The 12,322-nt window shown below is 39.5% G+C and overlaps 1 long non-coding RNA gene across 1 annotated transcript; it reads right to left on the bottom strand.

Annotated features, from left to right (window-relative positions):
- Positions 1–10,750: 10,750 nt before the first annotated feature.
- On the bottom strand, positions 10,751–11,940 carry LOC147617311 (uncharacterized). The gene is made up of 2 exons (XR_015262334.1): positions 11,486–11,940; positions 10,751–11,352 (listed from the first exon to the last, which is right to left on the bottom strand). It is a non-coding gene; the product is annotated as an uncharacterized LOC147617311 (long non-coding RNA).
- Between the last annotated feature and the right edge of the window lie 382 nt (positions 11,941–12,322).

The raw sequence follows: 12,322 nt of genomic DNA, 5'->3' as shown, positions 1-12,322 counted from the left end.
GGATGCACCACATATCCATCTCTCATAGTGAGAGGAACAGAGTATTGAGACAGGATCTGTGGCAGCTCTATACACGAGAGACATGGATATCGCCTACAGAGCCTCTTCCACCGAAGATGCTATACTACAGAGATCACTTCATGAGTATCACTGTTGATGGATTTATAGAGAGGCCTAGATACATGGAGGGCTTTTTACCACACGGCTCCCGAGTGGCTATTGGTCAGCTCAGAGGTTCATCACACCGATTGGAGATTGAGACTAGCAGAGTAGCACGGATCCCCCGAGAGGAGAGGGTATGCAGATTGTGCAGAGAGGAGGTGGAGAGTGAGGAGCATTATGGGTTGTTGCAAGATCAGGGTATCCAGTTTTATCCAGTTTCTGCTGGACTGGGACAATGCTTGGAGAGCAAATTTTAGGGGGAAAGGTACTTAAAATGAGATCAAGCAAATAATAGAAAATATGCTTGCTCTTAAATTAATCCAATATAACTTAAATTAATATAAATTAGTCTAATTAATCAAAATTAATTAAAAATATGATGAAATGATAAACAAATGATCTTTCCATACTTAGAGTGATCCAATTTATTTTTCCATAGATGCACCATTACAAGTACACTGGTCCCTATAGGTTTTAGATGATTCACATCAAAAATGTAATTTTACTAATTAGATTATTAATATTTGCAGGCCTTCTGATAGTCTGGAAGAATTTTAAAAAAGAGATCATTAAAAATCCAACCATTGGATTTTCACTAACCACCACATTCTACTAATGTCTCAGTATCTACCCACTCTTTTGATCTACAAGATTGAGGATTTTAAGTGGTAGCTATTGTGGGTACAAAAAGTGGCGTATATTATAACTCTTGAAAGACCTTGAAATAATTAAAGAAAATAGACAAATATCTTAAAATTTTCTCAAAAAATCAAGTTAAGCTCCATATTATGTGAAGATCTAAGGTACAAAGTGGGAATCTCATATGAGTTTATATGTAAAAGATATTAGCATTTTATGGAATCAGCTCAAGTTTGGGACAAGGTGTATACATTGACTTTGTACCTAAGAAAATGAGGACTTTTGACTATCTAATGCTTAATCAAATTATGCAACTATATTTTCAACTTTGAATATGATGTTCCAACAAAAGAACTTAAAATGAAATTCCTTCATTTACTAGGAGAGATTAGCCACTAAAGGTAAACAAATGCCTGTTTTTTACTGTTTACAGGGTGCCTGAGTGGACAAAACTGGGCACCCTGATCTTGCAACCACCCTTATGTATGCAGATGCAGAGCATATACAGCCATCAGAGAGAGATATCCCATTTTATTCAGAGAGCCACATTCCCTACGCCAGATCTTTGAGACAGCAGACCAGCGCAACTGGGGAGATACATTCTAGACATACAGCACCACAGAGAGACATTATTACAGGCTCAGACAGCTCCAGAGGGGGGGCGACAGACACAGATTACTACATTTTTTCAGAGATCCATACCCCTCCCAGCCCCTACACGGCAGGAAATTACTCTCCAGAGAGCAGAGACACTTAGAGCCCGCAGGAGACAGAGGACACCTGGCTTTCGGACACCACGCCTATACCAGAGAGAGATGACAGAGATCAGAGCTCAGTTTCACAGAGAGGGTGCGGAGCGACTGGCTCGCTTCAGAGCACACCCAGGCATGTTCTTCAGGGAGTTGTGGACACCCCCTTCACTGATGTATACCATTTTATACCCCCAGTATGGTACAGGATGGAGCTAGCTAGGTTGCATATCATGATTGTATACTCCATGCATATAGCTTTGCATTCTCCTAGTAATAGAGCTCCATCCCCTGCACACCCAGATTCAGCTTTTTTATTCAGTACTTTTTCATTTTGTTGGGATGACAGAGGATACCCCATACAGGTACTCCGATTTGTCTCATAGGCCGAGTTCAGTCTTTTGGAAGACGTTAATAAAATCTTTCTTTCTTTCTTTCTTTCTTTCTCTTTGTCTCTCTATCTAACACTCTCTCTAATTCTCTCTCTCTCTCTCTCTAACTCTCTTTCTTTTTCTTTCTAATCTCCCTCTCTCTCTAACCCCCCTCTCTCTATTTCTCTCTAATGCTCTCTCTCTTCAACTCTCTTTATTTATCAGTAAATAGAGTTAGAGAGAGAGTTAGCCACAGTTAGAGAGAGTAAGAGAGGGTTAGAGAAAGGTAAAGAGAGTGAGTTAGAGAGAGAGAGAGAGAGAGAGAGAGAGTTTGCCAGTTCAAGAGAAATAAAGAGAATTAGAGAGAGAGAGAGAGAGAGAGAGAGAGAGAGAGAGAGAGAGAGAGAGATTGAGCATTAGAAAGTTAGAGAGAGAGAGAGGGTGACTTAGAGAAAGATAGAGATTAAGTAGAGAGAGACTTAGAGAGAGTTAGTGTTACATAATGTCCACCCTTTAGTTGTATAGGGACGCCCGAACGCTAGTGTGCCATCCTAGTGAATTGGTATCGTGGGTGACCCCACATTAAATATTGGTTACCTAGTGTTATTGGTATAGCTTGAGACCATGCTTGACCAGTGTATGTTGATGAGGTGGTGTAACAAGTAGTGCCATGCTTGTGGTCAAAGTGAAACAAGTGAACTATGCTAGATAACTGTGTAAGGTCGAAGTGTAACAAGTGGTTTATGCAATTGATGTGCCATGCTAATTGAAAGTGTATAACAAGCAGCAATACACTCCATGCTAGATGATGTGTATAATGATACTCTCATCGTAGTGAAAAAAGTGGTAAGTGTATGTTGTGTATGTGCCTATTATCAACATTTCATATTGGGATTAATTGTAGAGAAGGGCAATTAATCAAAACAACTAATGTGTTTACGTTTGTGAGAGATAGGTGATGAGTAGTGTGCATGTGATATATAGAGAATCTTGTCTATATCATCTCGAAATAGAATTCTCAAAATACTCATGTAGTGGAAGTGGAGCTACACACATGAGGGGGGAGATTGCACCCAATAGTGTCTTGATGGTGATGTTGTTCTATTTATCTTGTTTTTATGCTATGCTATGGTCTATAATATCAATTTGATTCAAGTCTAAGCTTTAATCTTTGATATTGTTGTGAGTTTTTAATTATTTCTTCAAGAAGTACACAAAGGTCCCGTGGTGACAGTGGTATTAGAGCTATGGATACTTGCACTTGAAGAAAAAGTAAGAAGCTCATAAAAATCTAAAGGATAATGGAGACAAAGCCTCAAGGACTCATGGATAAAGTTTGGAAGGTTCATGGGAATTTTGTGGACCCTTGGATGGAGATTGGAATCACAGGCTAACAATTGATGTCCCCCTTTCTTGCAAAACCACTAATGTGGAAGAGAAACCACACTTAGTTTCACAAAAGTGATTTTGAAAAATTGAATACGGTTTGGAGATCCTTCTTTATGGATGTATGGAGCAAGGCATGAGAATCATTCTCCTACTCTCTTAGATTTCAGTACAGAGGCCAGAGGAGGAGTTGTATAATGGAGGATTCAAGATTTTTTTTCTCTTCTTTTCTTCTCAATAAACAAGGTGGCAATTCTTTCTTTTCATTAATTGGAGATTAATTTCTTGATTAAGCTATCACATAAGCAACAAGGGCGGCGGCAATTTTAGCATAAATCGTAGGTGAAAATTTTTTATTTTTATCTCTTCCTTCCACTCGTCGATGACGACGAGAATGAACTTGATTTTTCTTCTTTTCTCAGTTGCGCGACGCTATAGGCGCTTTTGGTAGTCGTAAAGAAGCTTGTTGCAACCTAAGAACACCATATTGGGGAATATGGGAATTTCCCACAAGTTTGGGACACGTGGTCAAAAGTTTGGATTAACCATAACTTTAAAGCTTATAATCTTATTATTATATAAGATTATTACCAAAGAGAGAGAGAGAGAGAGAGACAGAGAGAGAGAGAGAGAGAGAGAAGCGTATACTTTTATAAGGCCCTTTCTCTATTTTTACCTTTGTTATGGGTTGGTCGCCTATGGGAATACAAGAACCACCTTTCAAGCTTACAATTATAAGCTTAGAAAGTTTGAGCTCAGGAGTCTACAAAAGAAAAGAAGATTAGCCGCAAAGTTTTTACTTTCCATAATTTTGATGGCAAGGACGCTTGCATTATACTTGCTTGGCTTGGTCAACAAGATGATTATTTTTTGAGGGAAAAGTTCTCTAAGAAGGAAAAAATCAAATGTGCTACAATCACTTGGTGAATAGTGCAGCATTATGGTGGAAAGTCATTAGAACTAGCAAGCGCAAACCAAAATCTTGGAAGAGATTTCAAAAACTCATTGAGAAAGATTTTCTACCTTCAAAATACAAAGCTAAGGCTCGACAATGATGCTCTATATTCAAGCAGCTTGACAAAGAGAATATATCAACTTATGTGGATAGGTTTTGGCAAACTTTGTTACAAATACAGGTAATTGAGAAGGTTCGTACCAAGGATCAAAGAAGGAAGTTCATAGTAGGTTCGAAACCTACAATTCGATCAGAGGTGAATATGTTTTGACCACATTCCCTTAGCTCGGCTATTTCATTAGCCTTGAATTATGAAAAGAAAAATGGTTTTCCCAAGTAACCAAAATGACACCCCAAACCTCGACGTCAACATTTTTGAAGCCTAAAACCTCTCCAAAATCATTTGATACATCTCTTAATGACCATAAAATATGTATTGACACCAAGGTAGATGATTCACAAAAGGCTAATAAACATGATTCAAAGAAGTTTTACAAGTGTAACGAGATTGGATATATCGCATCAAATTGTCTACGGAAGTTAAAGTTTATTTCACTTGGACTCAATATGATCGATGGTGATGAAGAAGAAGAATACCACGATGACTACTTTGACTCTTGAGGTAACACATTTATTTCATTTGAATATTTTTACAATAAATTTTATTTAAGACTTTTTTGTAATTTTCAAGGAGTTTGTATGCATCAAAAGTAGAGCTTCTTGGAGGAACTGGCCCTTCCATCTTGAACTATACTTTATGAATTTATCACTATGTATTAATCTTGTGGTATGGGATTCGAGACTAACTCGGTGTGAAGGATTTTGATGCATACTTATCTCTAGATTTGTGTGGGATGATTTCTAGTGGTATGGAATTTATTACACATAGAAGTCCTTGATACAATGTCTTTTGTTATAATTAGAGAAGATACTTGAATTTATATATTATATGACAATTGATATCCTTCACTCGCAATTGATATCCTTCACTTGCAATAAGAAAACATGCGAATGAGGTTAGTTGCTTATCCAAGCAGGAGGGATGTTATAGAATGTCCACCCTTTAGTTGTACGGGGATGCTCGGACGCTAGTGTGATCCCACATTAAATATTGGTTGCCTAGTGTTATTGGAATAACTTGAGACCATGCTTGACGAGTGTATGTTGTTTAGGTAACAGGTAGTGCCATGCTTGTGACAACTATATTGTGGTCAAAGTGAAACAAGTGGACTATGCTAGACAACTGGACATGGTCGAAGCGTAACAAGTGGTTTATGCAATTGATGTGCCATGCTAATTGAAAGTGTAACAAGTGGCAATGCACTCCATGCTAGATGATGTGTATAATAATACTCTCATCATAGTGAAACAAGTGGTAAGTGTATGTTGTGTTTGTGCCTATTAACGTTTCATATTAGGATTAATTGAAACAACTAATGCGTTTACGTTTATGAGATAGGTGATGAGCAGCGCGCGTGTTGCCTATGGAGAATCTTGTCTATATCATCTCAGAACATTATTATTCCGTATTATTTTGTTGGCCACATGCCCAATGTTTGTATATATTATTTATGCACGCTTGTGTATGGCGTTGCTATATTCCTAGCAACATAAATATTAGAAGAGTTTTGATTATTTACACTTAGTGTGTGAACAAGCTCTAGTGTTTAAGCTATTCTTGTAAAAGCTATTCTAGCCCAATTTTGTACACAATAGTTCCTTGGGCTATTTATTGAATAGAATTCTTAAAATACTCATGTCGTGGAAGTGGAGCTACACACATGAGGGAGGAGATTGCACCCAATAGTGTCTTGATGGTGATGTTGTTCTATTTCTCTTATTTTTATGCTATGCTATGCTCAATCATATCAATTTGATTCAAGTCTATGCTCTAATCTTTGATGTATTGTGAGTTTTTAATTATTTCTTCAAGAAGTACAAAAAGGTCCCGTGAGACAATTAGAGAAAGGTAAAGAGAGTAAGTTAGAGAGAGAGAGTATGTGTTAAAGAGAAAAATAGAGAGAGAGAGAGAGAGAGAGAGAGAGAGTTAGCCAATTCGAGAGAAGTAGAGAGAGTTAGGAAAAGATCTAGAGAGAGATTGAGTGAGTGAGAATGGGTAGCTCGGGAGAGTTAGAGAGAGAGAGAGAGAGGTAGAGAGAGACAAACACTAGAAAGGGAGAGTTAGAGAAAGGTAAAAAGAGAGAGAATGTGTTAGAGAGAGAGAGAGAGAGAGAGAGAGAGAGAGAGAGACGGAGTTACATATATATAGATCTAGAGAGACTTAGATAGAGAGAGAGAGAGAGAGAGAGAGAGAGAGAGAGAGAGAGAGAGAGAGAGAGAGAGAGAGATTTATAAAAAAATATTTTTATTAATGAGCCTTTTTTAGGGAGAAAAAAGATAGGAGAAGGAAGAGAGAGAAAAAGATATTAGGGGGAGAGAGAGAGAGACTAGAATTAGTATAAACAAACTATTTTTTGTTTGTTTTAAAGGGAAAAAATGAAAAAGAGCGAGAGAGAGGACAATCAACTCACCGAAAGGTGAGTCTAAGCCACTTGTGTATTCAAGGCCTTCAATAGTGGGGGCCACCCTTACAATCACAATATGGCACATCCTTATGCTTAGAAAAAATTACAAGTCTACCTATACACGGCCTTACACACACGCACGATATACATTCTTATAAACACTTTCTTTAAACTTTAAATCCACAAATTGGAGGTTCGAAAATGAAATGTGTGAAGAAATTGTGTATGGATTGGGTCACGCGTGGAGTTTTGCCAATCTGTCAGAAATCATCCTTGGTTGTGTAGAATCAAACCTTACGCCCCTTACTTCAAAAACCTACGTAGTACGCACTAACCATTAGGCCAAATGGATGTTGCATGTCCAACTCTATTTTAATATAGTACTAATACTTGATCCATGTACTCTTGCAGCCTATGCACCCTCCTCTTGGTATTACAATGCTACCATGTGGCATGTGGCTAGAGAGGAGATCTTAGACATGACATGTGGTAGATATGGGATTAGTTTCTCACATTGTTGCTTAAGTGGTTGTGCCACCTTTAGAAGAGAGAGCATGTGGCAAGAGAGAGTATGTAAGTCATGGACCCACACATAGAAACAAAACTCAACAATCACCTTGAAATAATATTTCAATTACCCTATGTACCAACTTGTGAGCTTATATTCTAATATGAGTGACTATATGTGTGAATATAGTCATAGTGTTAGATGTACATATGTTTTGTTGGGATGAACGCTACTCTACTATAAATATGTATGTGTACATGTGTGTGGCTTCACACACACACACACACACACACACACGTATGTGCCTGCACATGCACCCTCTCTCTCTCATACACACTATCTCGTGCTACTGCATGTATAAACCCTTGTGCTCAAATAGTGTACATGTGTGTGTACATTTTTATGTTTGTACACATATGTGGACATGTGTGCATCAACTCTATGCATGCAAACATTGTGTGTGCACATGCATGCAAGTGTGCGTGCCTTTATGTGTCGATAGTGTGTACACACATGTCTATGTGAGTGCACCATCAAGTAGTAAACCCTCAATGAAGGCGGCTCATGCTACCCTCATTCTTAAACTATGTATCGATTATGCGTGTCAACTCTGTGTACATATGTATGAGATTGTGTGTGTCATTGTGTGTGTGTGTGTGTGTGTGTGTGTGTGTGTGATGTACATGCATGTGTATATCTCTATGTGTATGCACAAGAGAGTGTGGGTGTGCATCTATGTGCTTGTGTATGTAAATGAACATGTGTATGTACATGCATGTGTGTGTGTGTACATGTGTATGTGCGTGCGTATACACAAACACTTATGTGTGCGATATGTGCACATATGTGTGTGTGTTTGCAAGCTTGAGTGTGTGCATGCAAGTGCATGTGCATGTGTATATATGTGTGTGTTGTGCATGTGTGTGTGTGTGTGTGCAAGCATACAAGTGTATGTATATGTGTGTATGCATTTATGCACATAAATGCATGTGTGGGTGTGTACATGCATATGCATGTATGTGTCGATTCTATGTGTACATGCAAGTGTGTGATTGTGCATGTGTTGATTTTATATGTTTATGTATGTGCACATGTGGAAGTGTATGTGTGTATATGTGTGCACGTGTGTGCATGCCAACTCTCTATGTGCACACGTGCATGTGAGTGTGTGCCTCTGTGTCAAGTGTGTACGCACACACATCTGTGTGAGTGCACCTTTATGTATTAAAGCCTTAATAAAGGTAGGTCTCACGTTATCCTCATGCTGAGACTGTGTGTATTAACTCTATGTATGCATGCATATGATTGTGTGTGTCAACAAGATCGCATGTGTGTGTGCAACACTATGTTTATGTTTATGTGTGCATGCGCTTATAGTTATGCACGTGTATATGTCTATGTGATCGTAGACAAGAGAGTGTATGTGTATATATGTGTGCATATGTGATCGTATACAAGAAAGTGTATGTGTGCCTATGTGTAGATGCACACGTGTATATATGTGCATGTGTGTATACGTGTGTACGCGTACATGTGCGCTTATGTGTGCATGTGTCTACATGCACACATACACGTGTATTGTGTGCACGTTCAAGTGTGTACATGTGCATGTATTTGCATGTGTATATCTGTGTGTGTGTTATGCATGTGTGTGAGTGTGTGTATGTGCAAGCATGCGAGAGTGTGTACATGCATCATGTGCACTTGTGTGTGTACACGTATATATCTGGGTGTCTATACACCCACGTCCATGTATGATTGTGTGTATCGATTTTGTGCACATGCATGAGAGTATGTGTACGTACACCTATATGTATGCATGTGTACACACCTCTATGCCCGCGTGCACAAGAGAGTACGGGTGTGTATCTATGTACTTGTGTGTATGGATGCATGTGTATGTACATGCATGTGTGTACGTGTGTGCATGCACATGCACATATGTGTGCACGTGTGCACATGCATATGTCTACATATGTGTTTGTGACCATGCTTGAGTGTGCATGCACATGTATGTGCATGTGTATGTATGTGTGTATGCAAGTGTGTGCATGTGGAAGTGTGCATGAAAGCATGCAAGAGTGTGTGTATACGTGTGTATGGTTTATGTGTATGTGCATCATGTGCATGTGCGAGTGTGTGTATACACATGCATGTGTATGTGTATGTATAATGGTGTATGCAAGTGTGTGCATGTGCAAGTGTGCATGCAAGCATGCAAGAGTGTGTCTATACATGTGTATGCATTTATGTGTGTGTGCATCATGTGCATGTGTGAGTGTGTGTACACACATGCATGTATGTGATTATGTATGTGTCAATTCTACGTGCATGTACAAGTGTGTGCCGATTATGTGTGTTTATTATGTTTGGACACACGAGTGAAAATGTATGTGTGTATATGCATGCATATATGTATCGAGTGTGTGCACACCAACTCTATGTGTATGCATGTGCATGTGAGCATACATACATGTGTATATGTGTACACACCAACTCTATTTGTACGCATGTGCATGTGAGCCTACATGCATATGTGTACACTTGAGTGTGTGCATGCACGTGTATTTGTGTTATGCGTATGTATGTAAGTGTGTGTGTGCATGCTAGTGAGTGTGTGTATGTGCATCATGTGCATCATGTGCACGTCTTCGGGTGTGTGCATGCTTGTGCTGCATGTGGGTGATTGTGTGTGTATCGATTATGTGTGCACTCATGCGAGTGTGTGTGACTGTGTGTACACGCGTAGTGTGTGTCTGCATGTGTATATACAAGTGTGCGACTATGTGCATGTATGCTTATATGTATCTATCTGTGTATGTGTATATGAGTGTGCATAAGTGCATGCAAGTGTGTGTGTGTGTATGTGCACGAGAGTCTGTGTGCATATGTGTCTGTGTGCATGTACAGAGTGTGCAAGTGTGTGTGTACGCACACGAGAGTCTATGTGCATATGTGTGTCTATGTGTGCAGGTACATGTGTGTATGTGTTTGTGTGCATATATGTAAAATTTTTGTTAAGATTTTTTTTTTAAAAAATAGAAATGATTATTGCTTTTACTTTTCTTCATTGGAGATGTGTGTTGAGGTGTGCTCACTTATTATATCCTCAAATAAATACACCTTTACATATAATGATAGGGTATTCTATTTTTAAACTATTCTAGAGAGATACCTTTTCATCATATAAGTGGCATTCCCAAGTCTCTACATCACTTTGCCTCCTTTTTACACTAAAATTTGAATTTGAAATGGGAATAAAGCTTGTCTTTCACTCTTTAACTCTCCCTTCTCTATATTATTATCTTAAGGAAGAGTTTCACAAACCTGCCACTTGGCAAGAATTTAGAGGTTCGGGGAGGAGAGGAGGAGGTTTGGATAGAATTTGATTTTGAAAGCCTCAAAAGACGTGCGAATCACGGGTTAACAACTAGTAAATTTTAACACTCTACACAAAAAAGAAAAGTAAGTGAATCACGGGTTCCCAACTAGTAAATTTTAACACTGCTCAACAGTCCTCAAAAGTAAGCAAGATAGTAACTACCCATGCATGAACAGCAGGGGCATTCCTATTATTATTATTAATATTATTTTATCGTTCCCTGTCTTGTCATCACAACTACTTGGCGTGTCTAACCGCTCCAACATTCAACGTAGGCCTGGAGCCTGGAGGTCAGGTTTCCAGGCAAAGATCTCAAGTGCTAGGCGAGTGCAGTCTGGGTCTCTGCACTGGATCATAGCACAAGCTTGGGAGACCGTCTCCTCGAACTCCACTGCTGCAGCACGGCTGCTGCTCTTGATATTGTGGTGGTGCAGCGGGCCTGAATGTTAACAACGGTGGGCCAGAAATTAGTCGAGGTAGCGACCGAAGCTGTTCCTCCGAAGAAGATCTGCGACTGGTAATAGCTGTGGGGCGACCGGTCGCTACCTTGACTAATTTCTGGCCCACCGTTGTTAACATGCAGGCCCGCTGCCTCGGCTTCCTCTCCTCCGAACATCGCCTCCATCAGCAGAGCGCATCAACCCCTCGCTGCCACCAAATCCTTCCCCATCATATCTGCATCATCGATCATCCAGAAGGAAAAACCAGTAATTGAGCTTCACTAAAGTTAGGGACCTCGCCACGCAGCTTCCGTCGGGAAAGAGCATGCACGCAAACAAATCGTAGCGAATCTTGCCTTGCTGCTTACCGAGACTCCACCCACGATCGACTTAGCTCCACCAAGGCCTCCTGTCTGGGGTGGTGCTTCACCGGGAACGAACACTCCAGGTGCTGTGGGACGCGGAAGCTTTCAGCAGCACTGCTGAGGAGGCTATCCATACTAGGGCTCCACAAGAGCTTCATGCCTGGGGCGGTGGTTCACGGGTGATTGAGCACTGCATGTGGGAGCTTAGCTTATCAAAGAAAATTACGACATAATCAATCAACTACTCTCTGCCTGGGGCGGTGAACCACCGCTACTGAGCACTCCATGTGGAGCTTAGCTTAAGGAGGTTATCCATAAGAGAAATGTGCATGTGTGAAACTGATCATAGCTAGCCCTTCTTAAATAGCAAAGCAATAATTGTCCAAAATTGAAATATCAAAGAAAATTACTACATAATCAAGCTACTACGCTCTCAAACCTCTTGCTATGGTAGGCACGCTTCCGAACTTTATATTAATTGAAGTAGGTAACATATAATATAGCCACCCTCCCAGCAGTGTTCATAAAAAAGAACTTTATATTACTTTATATTAATTGAAGTAGGTAACATATAATATAGCCACCCTCCCAGCAGTGTTCATAAAAAAGAACTTTATATTAATTGAAGTAGGTAACATATAATATAGCCACCTCCCAACAGTGTTCATAAAAAACCCCTCAACCTTTACAACACACTACCTAACCTTTACAACTCACTACCTACAATATTCCTTTACAAGTCACTACCTACAATATTCATGATTTCACTTGTAAATTTTATTTTGCAATTTTAAAGATCGACAAAGTTTTAAGCATTTTAATTATATTTTAGTGGAAAAA

The sequence above is a fragment of the Cibotium barometz genome, chromosome 37, assembly GCF_041138505.1.
Source record: "Cibotium barometz isolate CiBa-2024 chromosome 37, ASM4113850v1, whole genome shotgun sequence".
Taxonomy (NCBI): domain Eukaryota; kingdom Viridiplantae; phylum Streptophyta; class Polypodiopsida; order Cyatheales; family Cibotiaceae; genus Cibotium; species Cibotium barometz.
The sequence above is the reverse complement of the archived record's forward strand: the minus strand, read 5'-3'. Positions and strand labels throughout refer to the sequence as shown.